We start from the raw sequence: 19,368 nt of genomic DNA, 5'->3' as shown, positions 1-19,368 counted from the left end.
ATCTTGTTTTCCCTTCGTGGCAATCCGTAAAGGTAGAACACAGCAACATTTAACGGATGTTGGTACTTAGGGATTGATTCTTCAATTTGGAGAATGAGGTGAAAAAAAAAAGAAGAAAAGAAAAAAAAAACCCTGTTCTCTGAAGAATGTTGCAACAGTTCCTGACAAAGCAGGAGCAACATAACATATATTTGACATTACCAGTTATGACTTGAGTTCAACCGTGAGTATCAAATACCAGAAATAATTGCAGCTTAAGTAAGACAGATGATGTGCAGTGGATATCTAGGGGTGACCAAAACGCTAGGAGAGCAGACCTGTGGTGTCATCACGTCCTAGGATTCTTCCTACTTTGCATGTCTTATCGCTGGCTGCTGGTCACTATGTCAACCCATGAACTGAGTTGCTTCGTGGGGCTCTAGGCATTACATCCACCGAAGGTTGGCAGCAGAGGGAACGGGAAGAAGATGAAAGGCTACACGTCCCTTTTAAAAGAGTGGTCTTCCCCATAAATACAGAGAGCAAACTGATGATCGCCAGAGTGAAGAGAGGTGGGGGAATGAGAAAAATGGGTGATGGGGAGTGGGAGATACAGGCTCCTAGTTACAAAATGAATAAGCCATGGAGATGAGAGGTACAGCATAGGGAATGTAGTCAGTGGTCCTTTAACAGCCTTGTATAATGATAGATGGTAGCTACACATGTGGTGAGCACAGAATAACGTGTAGACTTGTCATATTACTATGTTGTGCATTTGAAACTGATGTCACATTGTGCCTCAACTATACTTCAATAAAAATAAATGAAGAAGAAATGGTCTTAAAGAGGTCCTGTTGGGTCATATAAGGCTTTGATTTACATCACATTGCTCAGAGCTTGGCCGCAGGCCGCAGAAGAGCTGGGAAATGAAAACTGGTCTTGGAGGCGCTGTGCCCCACTAAAAATGGGGATTCCACTACCGAGGAAGGAAGGGAGGAAGCCACACAAGATTTGGACTCAAATATTATAATAAGGATTTCTAGTTTCTGATGATTATAGACTTCAGTCATTTTTTTCCAATGTAAATAGTTTTCTCATTTAGGTTACTGTTTCTGGGTTGCCTTAAACTCTTGACTTCATTCAGATAGATATAAATCTCATTTCACATGTTCTTACAAAAAAAAAGTAAAAGAAAATGAATGAATTGACATCTCATTTCTTTGTTCACTCTCAAACAAAGTTGATTAAAAACTCTCAAAATGTTTGTGATAAATGTTACTTTTAAATATCCTGATATTTATTTATTTCCTAATATTGTTCCCATTTTTTTTTTTTGCGTTTATAGTCTTCACCATTTACTTGTATTTTGAAAACCGAGGACTCTTTCTGACCCCATGTGAATTTATATCATTGTTTTCTTTCTTTTTGGCAAGAATTTTTGTGTGAGATTAAAACTACTTACCTTCAAATACTTCATGTCAAATTTAATTATGCCTGAATTCAGAACCACTTTTAATAAAAGATGATAAAGAAAGACGGATACCGTCATTTTCAGTTTCTAAATTTTACTCCATGGCATAGGGTTTCTGATCTTCTTTAAGTTAGACATAGATGAAAATTGCATCCTACAAATCACAAAGTTGATTAGGAAACATCTGAAGCCCCTTTCCTCTTCATTCTTTCTTGTTAAAAATGGGCCCCTGCCTTCAGAATTCCTTCCATACTTTTTCTCCTCTTAAAAGATGGCTTATTCATCAGATATGAAAAGCCCTTATGGATGCATCTACTTATAGAATTTTCCACCACCCATCAGACTCATTTAGCTCCATTTGCTTGTTATTCTCTTAAAGTTGTTACTGAAAAAAACTTTATTTTTGAATATAGGCAAAATGAAACAAGTAGTATCTATCAACATAACAGCTTCCTATTTGCCTATTTTCTAAATAATACCACATTTCACTGAATTTAAAATATATGATTATCTTATGTACCTCTAAAAAAGAAAAAGTGCTCTTAGTTAAATATAAGACAGTATCAATTGTTTAGAAAGAAAGAGAGGACACACGAGTGGGGAAGAGTGGCGGGGGCGGGGGGCGGCGGCGGACGGAGAGAAACTTAAGCATGTTTCATGCTCAGCGCATAGCCCAACATGGGTTTGTTCCCACAACCCTGGGATCATGACCTGAGCTGAAATCAAGAGCCAGACTCTGAGCTGACTGAGCCACCCAGGTGCCCCAAGACGCCTTGTTAAGTTGCATCCTGACTTCACACTGTTGACATGTCTTTTATTTTTTTTTTTTACTTTTATTTTTTTTAATGTTTTTATTTATTTTTGAGAGAGAGAGAGAGAGAGAGAGAGAGAGAGAGAGAGAGAGAAAGAGAGAGAGACAGAATCCAAAGCAGGTTCCAGGCTCCAAGCTTCCAGTACAGAGCCCTACGTGGGGCTCGAACTCACAAACTGAGAGATTATGACCTGAGCCGAAGTCAGACACTTAACTGACTGAGCCACCCAGGCGCCCCGACATGTCTTTTAGAATTGAAAAAATGCAGTATTTGTCTACATAAATACATATTTTTACAGTTACAATCATAGAATATGGACCTCTCTTTTTTCTTTTTTCCCACTCAAACTATAAACCATAAAAATTTTCTATATTTCTACATTTACTTTATAATTACAATTTTAATAACTACATAATTTTCCATCAAGTTGATACACTATAATTTACTAAACCACTTTGCTGTTGTGCATTTAGGGTGTTTCTAAGTTTTTGACAATAAATATACTATGCATGGAGGTATTTTTATACTGTTGAGTAATTTACTTGTCTCACTTCCTGGATGGATCAAAAGATTCATGAAAATTTGTATAGTTCTTGCTATTTTTCCATGGCTTTCCAGAAATGTACCAATTGCCATTGCCTCCAGCAGCAAATGAGTACCCCAGTTCTTCAGGAACTACTCCAAATGTTGAGAGCTATTAAAAACCCCAGCTTTTTTCCTAGTCTAAATGCTTCATAAGTGTTTCCTTAATTTATATTTATTTGAACTAAGAAGGGCAAAGATTTTTACTCACTCTTGTTTATCAAATTCTTTCTTATTGAAGCTTGTTTACTAACCACTTATAGTTTTGGTTTCCATTCCTTACTTCCATTTGACACTAGGGCAGTTTTAAAAATAGTTGTGCTGTTGGTGTGATAGAAAAAAAATCTAGTCTTTATTTTAAATAAAATCAAAATTGTGGTGGTGGCCGAAGGGGGTGATATGGAAAAAGAGGTGTGGTGACCCTGGTTTAGCAGAACAACTGGGAATCTCCTGAACCTGCATTTCCAGCATCTAGAGAAAGATATAGGGTGATGGCTGTAGAAAGGAGACTTTGGCATTAGGCTTACTGAGTTTTAATTCTAATTTTGACTCTTAGTAGCTGTATGGCATTGGGTAAATTACTTAGTCTCATCTAAATTAACTGGGATATCAATCCTCACCTAGCAGGCTATGGAGAACATACAGTTAATTAACGTATGTATGAAAAACACCTAATGTGAGGCCTGGTTTGCAAAAACCCACTTAACTCTCCTGCTACTGTCTACGCTAGAACAGGGTCATTCACAGCATGAGGGCACAGTATTTAAGGGGATGCCATTTGTATAATAGTCATTGCGGATTTATAGATTTATTGCAATATAATAGACATTGTAGGCTTTTATGTACTACTGTCTTGTTCTAAACAAATCAATATAGTATAACATTTCATCAGATGGGAATAAATTTTCTTGACAGAAGGGTACTTTTCTAATTTGCTGAGCAAAACAATGTTACTGGTTGGATGAAAGTGTTATCAATGACTAGTTTATGATTACCTATGTGGGTTTCTTTAAATAAAATAATTCACACTTGTAATAGGCAGAATAATGCTTCCTCCACCCCTCAAAGATGTCCACATTCCCAGACTTGGGAATGTGTTACCTTACGTGGTAAAGAAGTAAGGTTGCTAATTAAGTGACCTTGAAAGGGGGAGATTATCTTGGATTATCTCACTGGGCCCAATGTAATCACAAACATCCTTAAAAGTGGAAGAGGGAAGCAGAACAAGAGGGCAGAGTAATGCCATGTGAAAAGAACCTCACCCATTGTTGTTGACTTTGAAGATGGAGGAAGCTGGTAAGAGCCAAGGAATATGGGCAGCTTTAGAAGCTGGAAGGGGCAAAAAATGGATTCTGTCTCTATCCTAGAGTCTCCAGAAGGGAACACAGCCCTTCTGACCTCTTGATTTTGGCCAGTAAGTCCCATCTTGTACTTGTAAAGTACAGAACTGTAAGATAATAAATTTGTGTTGCTCTAAGGCACTTTATTGTAGTAATCTGTTACGGTAACAATAGGAAATTAATACAACATTATTAACAGGAAGTTTAGAAACTATAGACAACAAACAAGGAGAAAATGAAAGTCACTCATACAACTTCATAGCTCTGTCCTCGGAGAGGGCCTAGAAGCATGGCGTCCCAATACCAGCAAGTACCTCACCCCCGGATTTTGCTATGGAAAGGAACATAGCTTTTGCTATGGAAAGGAACAGTGGAGATACCTGGCAGACCCCACTTTAACCAAGTGGTCAAGATCAACATCACCAGCGGTAAGTCATGCTGTCGTCATATACCCCCCCAATTTGATGTAATGAGAAAGCTACTTTATATTTGTGGTATTCTTCTCAAAAACCTATAACTTCAGCATAAGCATGAGAACAGAACAGGAAAAATCCAAACTAAGGCACAGTTTATAAAAGACCTGGCCAGTACTCCTTAACACTGCCAAAGGTTATGATAGAAAAAGATAGACTAAGAAACTGTCATAGACCAGAGAGACTAAGGAGACATGATGGCTAAAAGCAAAGTACAATCCTGGAAAAGAAAAAGGGCATGATTTGGAAAAACTGGAAAAATCTAAATAAAGCCTGGAATTTGGTTAATAGCGAGGTAGCAATACCAAGTTTTAGCAAATGTACCATAGTTATGGAAGATGTTGACATTGGGAGAAAGTAGGTGAAAGGTCTACAAGAGCTCTTTCTACTATCTTTCCAACTTTTCTGTAAACTTAAAATTATCCCAACATAAAAAAAATGCCTTTCACATTCCATCACTCAAAAATTGCTATTAATATTTTATAAAATTTAGATTAAACTCTGTAATTTTAGTAACCAGATTTTTTTTTTTTATTAACTTGTCAGCACGTTAAGACTTTATCCAACTGATAGAGCCATGAGAGACATCTCCCTTTTTGTAGTCATTATAGTTCTTTGATGTCCTGAAGGGAGATAGTGACTGGCATGTAGAATCATAGATTGTGTGATCATAGAACATCCACTCTATAACGAGAGGTAGGCTCTGTCTGGCATTGGTTTGGTCCAAACCTCTCTCCACTTGTAGAAAAGAGAGCTTTCACAAAGATTTCATAAGCTTTAACATGCATTCCACCTTAACATGTTGTGGACACAATTGTTGACACAGTTGTGCCCCTCCTAACACTTACAGAACAAGAAAGACAAGAGGAGAGGTCCTGTTGCTTTAACACAAGAGCATTGTCTTCCTCTATAATCCATAATTTATGATGCCACCAAGAGATCTGACCTTGTTCTTCGAAGAAAAAAAAAACCCAGATGACTATTTACTACTTGCCAGTCACTAAATGTTTTATGCTCATCGTTTAATCCTCAAAGCAATCTTCTGAGGTAGGAAATATTCTCATCCCCATTTCATACATTTATAGAGAGAGCTTAAGTAACTTGCCCAAGGACACACACTTAAGTGGCAGAGCTAAGCTGCAACCCAGGCAGCCTGGCTCTAACCTGAATATTTGATCGTTGTACAATGTGTCTCCTGAAGGAACAGTTACCTAAATTGGGAGTTAGCAGAGAAGTCACAGAACTTATTCTACGGTGATTATTGTAGATCAAAAACAATAACAGCAACAGCAGCAACAAAACCCTCCTGCAATTGTCTTGTGTTATTGAGCCATTTCCGCTTGGAGGGGATAATGTTAGAGCAGCCAGCAGGAAAATGTGAGAAAGTACACGAGAAAGTTCTCTACCACTCCTACTGTAGTTAATACTAAACCTTTGTATGACAGACATTATTTTCAATATCTGTCATAAATATTTTCCTCCAACATCATTTTTGATGATATCATAATGCATCACATCGGTGCATTGGACTCTAAAACTTTTGCAAGTTCAGAAAAGGGGGTGTGGTAATTTTCTTTGAAATGCTTTCTGTAAAATGCTATGTGACTCTTAAGCATCCTATTATATTTTATTTTATTTAAAAAAATTTTTTTAATGTTTATTTATTTTTGACACATAGAGAGACAGAGCATGAGCAGGTGAGGGGCAGAGAGAGAGGGAGACACAGAATCTGAAGCAGGCTCCAGACTCCGAGCTGTCAGCACAGAGCCCAATGCAGGGCTCGAACTCACAGACCGCGAGACCGTGACCTGAGCCGAAGTCGGATGCTCAACCGACTGAGCCACCCAGGTACTCCTATTATAATATATTTTAAGAATTAAAGTTCTTTTCCCACAAAGATTCATATGTATCCATCTAGTTAGTTGATGCTGAAACGAAACAAAACTTAGATGTAATTTTCTCTTATCTTTGTTTCTGTCTTGCACATTTCTTTGTGAGTGGAATTAAATGACAACCAAAAATAGAAATGCATTTGTTAGCACGAGGTACCATTGTTCTGAAAGAAAGATATTTTCTCCATGATGGCAAACCTTCCTCACACTGAGTAATATACAATTGAATTTGCATGTTAAAAAATGTGTGCACTGCTTTTTTATAATTAAAGATAAGATTAACCTGTGTGTCAAATTTTTCTCCAACAACAACTTGAAAGATTTTCATGTTAATTTCACTGAAAACAGTGTGAGAATAATGGGTAATTATTTTCTGCTGACATTCTCTCCCATTAGATGGAATGTGCATTTTGGAACTGAACTGTCAATTTTGATTTCAGCTTAGTTTTCACCTGGAAACTAAGTTGGTGCATTGAGATTATTTTCCCATTATTGTTTAATATGTACTTTCTTATGGAAGTGGAAGTAATTTGGGGCCATCCTGTCAATCATCTCCTCATAGTTTGGACACATATATGAGAAATACAGAAGGAAAGTCTAGAGCCATTTATTTCGGACAGTCTAACTTATTTACATACATAAAAGCCCCGATTTTGTACCCTTTGTTAGAACTGACCATGGCTTAAGTTGAATAATTTAAGGAAAATCTATATAGTGCTGATGTCATGGACAAAAAGTCATTTTGTGTGTTTGTACAAATGAATCCATTCATTCATTTTTAATGTCATGCTTGTATGTATGTTGTGTCGAGTGAATGGTATTTATCTAGGTAGCTCAGGATATAATGTCAGCTGATCTCATCTTTTCTTAGCCTTCCTAAGAATTAGAGGATCACATGAAGAAGTTCTGATTCATGTGATTATTAATTCATAAGGAGAACTTTATTTTCATTTTATACACTGGAAGGTTTAATAATAATTTTTAAGTGTATTTTTCATTATTTAAACACTTATTATGTGCCTACTATATATAATTACCCTGTTAGGTGGAAAGAGGGATCTTAAGATCTACATGACAAGATCTCTGAGCTCTAGGTGCCAACAATTCAACAGCCTATAAAGGTGTGTTTGGGTTTTATTTGATCAATTTGGGGGAACTAATGAATGTTTTTGACCAAGGGCATTAACAAGGTGCTTTAGAGAATTGAAGCAGCTGTGGTTTATGGGCTCTACACCTTAGGAGATCATAGACTAGGCTACCTGGTGTGACAGTATTATGGCAGTATGGGGGGCAACTGAGGGTGGTGGCATTTAGACCGAGGAACGGGTCTGGAGGAGGAAAGTCTAAATGTACTCACAGCTGACTGGTTGACTGAAGGTTAGCATCTGACTGAAAGGATGAATTATTGTAGAAATATGCTCAAGCCCAGGAGAGACTCTGGGTCGGAGTGAAGGTGGTAGTTGTTTTGAACTACTTGAACATAGAAGCTGGTGAGGTACTCAGTAGGCAGGTGAGCATAGAGGCTGAGACATGGGGAGATGATAGGGAGATAGTTTCTGGAATCCATTTCTTATAAAAAGAATTTGGAATTCGGTAGCTGTCAGAGTCGATAGGATTCATGAGGCCAGTTGCTTTCAAACACTGTTGACTATGACCCATAGTGTATCTTATTACATGAATGTGTTTGAATATGAATATTTATATATGATATATACCCACATAAATTTATATATAATCTTCATAAAAACTTATGCCCAAATTTTGCCCTCATTACATTTAATGCACTCTGGTGATTTTAAAAATCTTCTTTTATCAAAAAAAAGTCATATGAGGACTTTAAGAGACAAAACAGATGAACATAAGGGAAGGGAAGCAAAAATAACATAAAAACTGGGAGGAGGACAAAACAGAAGAGGCTTACAAATATGGAGAACAAACTGAGGGTTACTGGAGGGGTTGTGGGAGGGGGGATGGGCTAAATGGGTAAGGGGCACTAAGGAATCTAGTCCTGAAATCATTGTTGCACTAGATGCTAACTAATTTGGATGTAAATTAAAAAAAAAAAAAGTACTGGTCAAAAGTGCTGACCCACTTAACAGATTTCATAATCTATGACTCAATCACAGCCTGTAGTTGACAACACCTGTGGAAAACACAGGCTGTGCTGTGGATCCAGCTCCTGGTGTGTTTCTTTGTCATCACACCCCTGCACTGGCTGGGAAGGGGGGCTCAGCTTGGATTTCGAGCAGGTGGGTGTTGGGAGCTCTACTTCTGCTGCCCCTGGATACCCCTCCCACCTGAAACCGAACTGAGAAGCAGCAAAGCCCTTGAGTGAGGGTAAATCTTCTGATTCTTAGGGATCCAGGATGTGTAGAGTGTTTCTATTTTATACACAATAAAAAGAGAGGCAAGGAGAAAAAAGAAACGGTACAGGATAAGTGGATAAGAAAGGGATGAAGGAAAATTTACTTTGAAGTCACATCTCCAACTTTCTTCGTATATGTATGAAGTCAGATTATTGGCAATCAAATACTTGCAAAGTCATCAGATGAGCCAGAGCTCTTAAATCTATTTAAAAATTTTTAAATGTTTATTATTTATTTTTAAAAGAGAGAGAGAGAGTGGGGCGCCTGGTTGGCTCGGTCATTTAAGCGTCCGACTTTGGCTCAGATCCTCAGGTCATGATCTCACGGTCCGTGAGTTCGAACCCTGCGTCGGGCTCTGTGCTGACAGCTCAGAGCCTGGAGCCTGTTTCAGATTCTGTGTCTCCCTCTCTCTCTGCCCCTCCCCTGTTCATGCTCTGTCTCTCTCTGTCTCAAAAATAAATAAACGTTAAAAAAAAATTAAAAAAAAAAAAAGAGAGAGAGAGAGAGAGCAAGCAGTGAAGGGGCAGAGAGAGAAGACACAGAATCCAAAGCGGGCTCCATCCAGGCTCTAAGCTGTCAGCACAGAGCCCGACATGGGCCTTGAACTCGTGAACCACGAGATCATGACCTGAGCCAAAGTCAGATGCTTAACCAACTGAACCACCCAGGCACCCCTTAAATCTGTTTTTATACTGAGTAGGAAGGTTGGAGGGTAGGATGTGCATTTGTGGTTGTGTATACATGTGTGTTTGTACACTTCTATGTTTTGTGTGTGTGCACACTTGTGTGTTTATGTATATGTGTGTGCATACTATGTGTCATTTTATTACTTTATTTTATTCAGTTTCATGACTCCAACCTTCAGTATAGACAGGCTGATATGCCTGCTTTAGACTCTGCCATCTGCTACTCTTATACCTCCATGTGGGAATCAACTATTCCCCTCCCAGGCACGCTCCCTGATTCATTAAAGATGTAAGTACTTGGTGTATCTTCTTTCTTCCTCCCACTAATTCTGTCATCATGTTTGGTAGCATCACATGATAGCCACATAGACAGTGCACTCCCATACCCTACCCTCCATCCAAGATCTTCCTTCAAGAATCTCACTTCCCTCCTAGGTTGGTCAGTACCATAGCCATACTTACTCTCTCTTATCCAATCTGCACACTCCTTGACTCATTTTCAGTCTTAGCTTGATCTTAGATCATCATCTAAGATGACCTTGCATCTTATTTCAGTTGTAGAAATAGAAGCTATCGGTAGAGAGCTTCAACATACTTCCTCACTTCATTTTCCAGCCCATTCACATTTTTGCTTCCGTATGCTGTCTTCCTCCTGCCACAATGGAGGACTGCCATTATCACTCCACCTGGTGCAGTAGATTCATATTATCTCATCTACTAAGGAGTATTGGTCCTGTGGTTCTATCTTTCGTCAACATAAAACTTTTCCCTCTGCTAGATTATTTACATCAGCTTACAAATATGTTGAAGTATCTCCCATCTTTTAAAAAAGTTCCCTTTTCTTCATAGAGTGGTCAATACTTGCTATCTTCACATTTTTAAATTAAAGTTTTTATTTATTTATTTTGAGAGAGAGAGAGAGAGGCAGAAAGAGAGAGAGAGAATATCCCAAATAGGCTCCATGCTGTCAGAGTAGAGCCTGACATGGGGCTCAAACTCACCAACTGTGAGATCGTGACCTGAGCCAAAATCAAGAATCGAATGCTCAACCTATTGAGCCACCCAGACGCCCTTTGCTATCTTCACTTCTTATTCTTGTATTCTCTCTTTAATTGATTTCATTCAGGCTTTCTCCCCTACTCCTGCACTGAAACTGTTGTTTGAAATCAGTTGACCCTTGAGCAACATGGGTTTGAACTGTGCAGGGCCACTTTGTATGTGGATTGTTTTAGATAAATATAGCACTATAAATGCATTTTCTCTTCCATATGATTTTCATAATAACATTTTATTTTCTTTAACTTACTTTATTTGAGAATATGGTATATATTATACATATACCATATAAAATGTGTTAATCAACTGCTTATATAATTGATAAGCCTTCCACTTAACAGTAGGCTATCAGTAGTTAAATTTAGGGGGAGTCAAAAAGTATATGTGGATTTTTGACTGTGCGGGGGGGCGGGGTGGTGCCCCTAACTTCCATGTTGTGCAAGGATCGACCGTATTACCAGTGACCTCCATCTATGAAAGTCCATTGGTCAGTTCCTTTCAGTCCTGGTCAGTTTATGCCCAGAGCATCTCATTATATCTATATCAACCACAGGGCAGTCTTAGAGTTAAGTCCATGTGTGGACATTTGGGAAAAAATCTTGGTTAAAAAAATTTTTGCATTGCGTTTTTTTCAAGTGGATAGAAAGATGAACTTCTGCAAATAGGTAGGGATTCCTCCTTTGTTATTGAGTTCTGCCCCTGAGTAGCCTGCCCCTGAGTAGCTGGAGACTACACAGTTTCTACTGGAAGGGGTAGCAGAAATAAAAGAGGACAGGAGTCAAGGAGTAGTTTCTTTTTTGTTTTCTAATGTTTTTTAATGTTTATTCATTTTTGAGAGAGAGAGAGAGAGAGAGAGAGAGCATGCAGGGGAGGGGCAGACAGAGAAGGAGAACAGAACCCGAAGCAGGCTCCAGATTCTCAGCTGTCTGCACAGAGCCTGATGTGGGGCTTGAACCCATGAACTGTGAGGTCATGATCTGAGCTGAAGTCAGACACTTAATGGACGGAGCCACCCAGGCATCCCAAGGAGAGATAGTTTCTAATTGCACCACTATTAGAAACTGGCAGTAGGGGCGTGGGCAGATCATCTAATGTCATAATCCTTGGTGCTCAATTTCTCTTTCAGAATCAGGGATGGCACCAGAGGCTGGATGGTATCTCTGGCCGCTCTCTGCTCCAATGTCACACAGTTCTTCTGTCAAATTCAGACCTTCCACGATGAATCTTAGACATAGTCATCAGGTTGTTGTTGTTTTTATCCCCAGCTACTTCATGTATAAGGCAAATATGGACAAATTTAATCCCTGTGAACAATTTAGCTTCTTCTAGAGAAGAGCGATCTGTGTCATGCTGAGCAATCCCACGCTGTGGGTACCAAGAGCTGTCGGATAAATGTAGTGGTGAGGGCCACTAGTGTGTATCTCTTTCCAGCTTATTGTTCAGTCATGTCATACTGTGTTGGTAGACTGATATTGGCCATGGATGTAGTATTTACACCATGGAAGTGCTACACATCGGGAGCTTTCCTCCCCTGACCCCACTCCTTGCCTAAAAATCGGTTGTTAAACATTTATCAGCACACTACCAGATAAACGTTAATGGGTGTCACCATCATTAGATAAATAGATCAAAGGATGTCTTTGATTCACAGTGGTACATGGAACCACTATGGTATATGGAAAACCCACATGTATAGCCATCACCACCACCATCCTTTTTGTTTCAATGTTTATTTTTGAAAATAATAAGAAAGAGAAAAAGAGAGAGAGCACAGGGGAGGGGCAGAAAGAGAGGGGGGAGACAGAAAATGTGAAGTGGGGGGCTCGAACTCCCAAACTGTGAGATTAATGACCTGAGCTGAAGTCCGACACTCAACCGACTGAGCCACCCAGTTACCCCAGTCACTACCATCCTTTTAACAACCTCTATTGAGAAGTTACTTAATGAGCCACAAAATTAAGAAGTTTATATGACTTATTTAATACTGACAACAGCTCATGAAATGCTTATTGTTACTGTCCTTTTTATAGACAAGGAAGCAAAAATGGTGAGAGGTTACATAACCTACCCAAGATCAGACAAGTGGTAAGTGACAGAACCTGAGGTTGTGCTCGTGTTTCTCTGATTCCAACTGTGAAGCTATACTGCCTCGCTGACACATAATAGACACACGGAGACATTCTTCTCCATACATACATTTATGGGTTTAAAAATACTTCTTTTCCCTCCACTGTGGTAATTGTTTGTCTCTTTCTTCACAAGTGCAAAAATGTCATGAACACGAATATCACACCAGAGACTTGTTTGCCCTCTGAAACATTTAAAACATTCCCTAGGGACTATTTCAGAAATGAGACTGAGGATCTGATCCGAGTCAAAATCATCAGAAAGGCACAGTGATATGGAAGATGCACACACTTTTGTTCTTAGAAAGCTTTATCTCCTCTTGCTAGCAAAATAGCTGAATAGAAAACTACTTAACCTAAGACAGGGCACTTTGCCCTCAAAATAAATTGCTTCTTAAAAAAAAACGTGGTTGCATAATCTTTGAATTAAAATTCCAAATCCACAGAGAAAAACATTACCAGCACTGGGTTAGCTTGAAAGGAAAGTGGCCACATGCTCACAGAATAGGTGAAGGAGCTAATCTTGGGGTGGAAGACGGTAGTAGGACTAAGGGCTATGCCTTTGATCCACTGCCCAGAGAGCATTCTCGACAGGATTATGTAAATGACCTTTAAAAAGTATTTTGGATCATGCAGACCTGAACATATTTATGGATTTCCAAATTTAAGTGTCTGATCAGATGAGATGGGAAATTAAGCTTCTCTCTATTTGCTTCAACTGGAAGCTCCCTCTTCTAATTTTTCCTTGTGTACAAATCTTTAAAGATGACAGTTGCAAAGGTGGCTAGAAATACCTCCAAGAGGTAAGGAAGGGAAAGGGAAGAGCTGTCTATGACCTGCCAGTTTCAGCATATCGATCACCTCCCCCTCCCAGGAAATTAGGTTGAAGTGGGTGGCAAGGGGTGTGGGAAATTAGGTGGAGGTTTCCACCAGGCAGTTGCACTTGAACTAACTGTAACATGTGTATAAGTGTTTGTAAGATATTAAATATGCTAATGCATCGGGTTATTGTTCTGTGGAAAATATTCCTCATCTGTCTCCATCTCTATGTAAAATGGAAGAGTATTTTTGGTATGACCTTGAATTGTTCATGAAGATTGATGCTGTTGGTCCAGATAGCAAACTTTGGAGAAACACTGGGCAATGATTTTCAACACTAACTTCACTTAAGAATCACTGAGGTAAAGAAAAAAAAAAAAAAAAAGGTAGCAAAGCCTGGAACCTATCTCAGACCAAAATTTCTGGGATGGAGCTGGAACATCAATGCTTTTTATATGTCTCCCACCCTAACTGGTTCTCATGTATAGTCTGGATTGAAAACCACAGTTAGAGATTTACCCCTTCATTTTCCAGGTGAAGAAATTCAGTTTTAGAGATGTGAATAACACAAGGTTAGACTTAATTTAGTTCAATTCAGCAAATGTTTATTCAAGCCCAGCTATGCGTTGGGCTCTGGCTATGAACTCAGGGGGACAGAGGTGGGGGCATTGCTTATGTAGAAAGGAGTTGCTCTGTGCTTCCCCAGTGTGGCATTTCCTGAGCTCCTTGGAGACCTCACCGACTCTGTGGAGTATTTTCATTCTTTCAAAACTCCTGTAGGAGACTCCATGTTTACCAGTGATAAATCTGTACAGACTAACCACATAGTCTAATGTATTTGCTATTAGAATTTTATTAGCTAGGCGTATGGTAATTCTGGTGTTCTTATGCCAACCGGGAGCTCTGATTCTGGGAGCAAATATCCTCTAGTGGTTATAAACACTGATTTCTAGAATCAAAGTGTCAGGTCAAGTCCTGGGTCTTCAGCTGACTAGTGATTTCATTCTGGCCAAATAATTTTACCTCTCTATGCCTCAGTTTCCTCAAATGGGGTGATGATAGCTTCTTAGGCATAGTGTTGTTTTGAAAATATCTATAAAGTGCTTGTGTTTCAGGAAAATAACACCCTTTAAACGTCAGCTCTTGTTACGGCTGTGTATTTTTCCTTCCTTCTTCCTTCTCTGAGCCTTTACCAAGTTCTGTGCGGGCTCTAACACTGGGGAATGCATCAGATTGCCAATCACTATTCATCTCTAACTTTCAACTCTGATCACTATCAAGCTGCACTAGAAAAAATATGAGCCATGACTTGCATTTTTGTTGTTGTTGTTGAGAGCAGCTGACTAACTAGAGCAGCAGGGACTTTGCTATGCTGAGGTGGGGCTGTACGGTGGGACGGGTGCTTCGGAGAAAGAAGCAGTGGCCAAGGCATTGGAGTCGGCAACACTGAAAGCGAATGATCTTCCCTTACTTTTAAAGAAACCTCTGGTAATAGACAACACTAACAACACACAATTAGCATAAATGAAATTCGGCACAATAAATTGTTACTTTTATTGTTGTCCCCACACTACAGGGTGAAATTTTAAAAACATATTTTGTTAATTTGATATTGCAATTAGAAGGGAAACCTGGTAAGAAAGGTTTATATGAATTGGACCATTTGGGGCAGAATTGGTTTGATGATCCTCTTTCATGTTGACGTTAAAAACACACAATATGCAGTCTATTCTTGTGTCAAATATTCTTTATCAATAATTAGTGATTAGTCATTATTCATACCTTCAGAATAAAACAATATAGTCCCTGATGAGAAAATCTTTTATGTGCTGTGTGTGTGTGTGTGTGAGAAACTGAATTCCCTCTCTCTCATAAAATGCACAGAGAACCTTTTCACAGAATCTTTTCTTCGCCTGATGTCTTTGATAATTGTGAAGCAATCAGCCTTATTCTCAGGAAAATGTTCCTAGGTGTATACGCGTGATTTTGCATGCATTTATAAATCATTTCAGGGTAAAACAAACTGAGGTTTTCCCTGTCAAAGTTTATGGTTCCCAAACTTGGATCTATGACAAAAAGAAAGGGGTGGATATTTACTATATGGGAACCTTGCATACATAACATCAGGACCCCCAGCTTTTCTGAAGGTTAATGCAGCTGGTGTACAGGCACTGCTTCGTTTAGTTACCATAACAGCCACCAGATGCTGGTTTGGAGCCCCCTTTCCCATCCTCCCCCAATAATTTGTTAAAATTTTGTTAAATCTGAAGATACAGTCAATACTTAATCATGTGCAGAAAACTGTGGGCATGAAGTCCCTAGACATCTACCTTCTTTTAGTTTTGAATAACTTGGTGATCTGACAGGAGCTACTGACGCCAAACTTGGAGATGCCGTAGGCAGTGCTGGCTACATGATTTGTGGGCACCAGTGCAAAATGAAAATGCCGGGCCTCTTGTCCCAGAGGCATGCAGAATTTCAAGATGGTGACAGCAGAGCATTAAGTCATGTGGGGACCCTTTTAAGGGGTCTGTGCAACTACACTGGATGGTCACCCATACAGCTGGCCCTGGCCACAAGAGACATGGAGATGTTGATGGGTCACTGTAACTAATACAACATTGAAACTTGCTTAAAGAGAAAGAGAGGACTGATCTTGTTTTTGGTGGGAGAGTAGAGTCCGGAAACAAAGAAGGACGGATGGGAGAGAACTTTATAACACTGTCGCTTTCTTTCCCTCACATTTTTCAGGGTGGGCCTGAAAGTGAAAGTTCAATGTGGGGGTCACAGCAGTTTACCAGGCCTTCTCACATGGCCCAGGTGAATAGGAGCTTTTCTGCTGGGGGAAATGGTGATCTTCTAGGGAAGAGCCAATTGCAAGGGGTACAAGTGGAAAAGCTAGACTCTGTATGTGTCCCCCATTCCTTCCATCTCCTCTTGCTCTAGGCAGTTATCACAAGGGGTGGTTGCCCCATTACTGCTGAGAGCATTGCCCAGGGCAAAGGTTCCGTAAGATTAGGGGCAGGCAGAGAAATTGGGTGGGGGAATGGAAGCGGTGAGTCTAGAATGGTAACACTAGAATCTTTCTGCCTCTAGGCACCTCCCCACCATTCCCATTGCAGGAACCCAGTGGGGGCCAAAGTCACTGCCCCAGAGGAGTAAAACATGTGCTCCTCTCCCCCACAGAAAGAGTCAATATTTGAGGAACATAAACTCCAAATAGGAAAAAGAACTGAAATTAAAAGCCTTTCTGGAGGCAGCAGGGCTAATGAAGTTGGATATGAATTTAAAATGGTCTTAATAAATGCCCTCACAGAGAGATAAGGGGAGCTTTTGAGATTATAGAGCGGGAAAAGGAACTAATTTAAAATTGGGGGTATGAAAATATAACTGTTGCAATTAGAATTAAAAAAAAAAAAGAAAAATAAACCACTAAAGAGCCAGTTGGAATCACAGAATGGGTACAATTGAAGTACAAACTAGTGAGCCAAAAAAGGTTGTGTCACAAAACTTTCCTGGAAGACATCAGGAAGGGAAAACATCCAGAAGAGATGGAACCCATGAAAAATGTTGAGTCAAGAAACAGAAATAAAAGTGTCAAAATCTATAAAATAGAATTCCCAGGCAGTGAGAAAGGAGCAAAACAGAGGAAAAAATATGAACAAGAATTTCCCAGGATTAAAGAAAGATATAAAAGCTCAGGATAAAAAGGCTAATAGAGTGCTGAACAGGACAGATAAGAAAACTACAATCAATATCCAGACAGATTATAGTTAAACTTAAGAGCATAAAGACAGAGAAAATTTAAAAGCTTGCAGAGAGAAAGAAAAGACCCAAACAAGTACCAGATTTATGGCAGACTTCTCAACAGCAACACTGGATTGTGTATCTTCAAAGTTTAGAAGGAAAAGAACTCTGAACTTAGAATTTTATATCCAGATAAACTACCATTTTAGTGAAGAAATTCTCAGAATTATAAAATTTAAAGAAAGTTTGCCATTCAAAAATCCTCTTTGAAGTGCTTCTATAAGAAGTTCTCTCCCAAAAAGAAAGATCAATATAAAGGGATAAATGATTATGGAAAATAAAAGCATGTAAAGAAGTTGATGGACTTTAGGAATGTCTAAAGTAGCAACAATTTTATAGAAAGCTTTATGATTTTTTAAAAAATATATTATACATTTTTAATTTTATATTTGAGAGAGAGAAAGAGAAAGAGAGGAGAGACAGAGCACAAGCAGGGGAGGGTCAGAGAGACAGAGACAGAATCTGAAGCAGGCTCCAGGCTCTGAACTGTCAGCACAGAGCCCGATGCGGGGTGTCCAACTCATGAGCCGTGAGGTCATGACCTGAGCTGAAGTCGGATGTCCAACCAACTGAGCCACCTAGGGGCCCCCAAAAGCTTTATGATTTTAACAGTGAAAAATGAATACTCTAGATGATACCACCAAGACAAGAACAGAGAGGACTTAATGAAAAGCGTGTTCCAGGTTTTGACTCATTTGGGAGGCATGGATATTGATAAATTTAAACATTGAGAGGGAAAACTAAGCATAACAATGAGTTTCGATAAATTTGGATAAAAAGCAAAACATGGAAAGCTCAAATGGCAGAAGAAAATTTTACTTAAGCAAGGATTTGCTCAATGTCATGGAATTAAAACACAGCCTTGTAGATAACAATACTTCTGTTCAAACACTGATTGTGCCACTAATCATTGTGTGACAACAGGCAAATAATCTCTGTAAATCTTGGTTTGTGTCTGTAAAACTTGAACAACAATGTCTATCAGGAAGGATTTAAGTGACGTTGAAATAAGGTGCTATTAGTATTGGACTTAGTGCAAAGACAGAGAATAATAAATGCTCAATAAGTGGCAGCAAGTCCATCGTTGGACTCATCGTTGAGTTCCAATGATGAGTTCCAGTGCTGACTTAGTCCTTTCCTGACTTTGGGACCAAGGTTACTGAGATGACTGCAGAGCACACACAATAGCATATGAGGATTCTCATCGATTGTTTACTTGGGTGAAATAGCTTTGTGTATACAGTAGTCTTCCTTACCTGTTGTCTCACTTACTGCAGTCACTTACCTGTGGTCAACCACCATCCAGAAGCAGATGAGCCTCCTGACTTATTGTCAGAAGGTCAACACTAGCCTAATGCTATGTCCCAATGCCTATGTCATTCACCTTTCTTCAGCTCATCACATGGGCTTTTATCATCTCACATGATCATAAGATGAAGGTGAGTACAGTACAGTGAGATTTTTTTGAGAGAGAAAGAGATCACATTTGCATAACTTTTATTACAGAATGTAGTTATGATTGTTCTATTTTATTATGAGTTATTGTTGTTAATCTCTTACTGTGCCTAATTTATAAATTAAACTTTATCGTAGGTACAGATGTATGTAGAGGAAAAAACAGAGTATATAGAGGGTTCAGCACTATCTACGGTTTCAGGCATCCATTGCGGGTCTTGGAACATATCCCCCGTGGATGAGGGGGGATGACTGTATTTACATGCTGCTCTCCATGGATTAAAAATCTTCCTATTGACTCCTCGTAAATAAACATGTGCTTTGTGGAGTCTTCACAGGCAAAGTTAATCCACACTTCCCCTCAACAAGACAAAAGGTGTAACCTAGTGGTTTATATGGGTGTTAGATCCAGCCTGACCTGGTTTTATGTTCCAGTTCACTGACATTGACAAAGTCATTTAACTTTAATACACCTCTGTTTCATCGTACTGTGGCCTGTGCTAT

The sequence above is a fragment of the Herpailurus yagouaroundi genome, unplaced genomic scaffold (assembly GCF_014898765.1).
Source record: "Herpailurus yagouaroundi ecotype Mexico unplaced genomic scaffold, PumYag 188, whole genome shotgun sequence".
In the NCBI taxonomy this organism is placed as follows: Eukaryota; Metazoa; Chordata; class Mammalia; order Carnivora; family Felidae; genus Herpailurus; species Herpailurus yagouaroundi.
Note: the sequence above shows the minus strand (reverse complement) of the source record.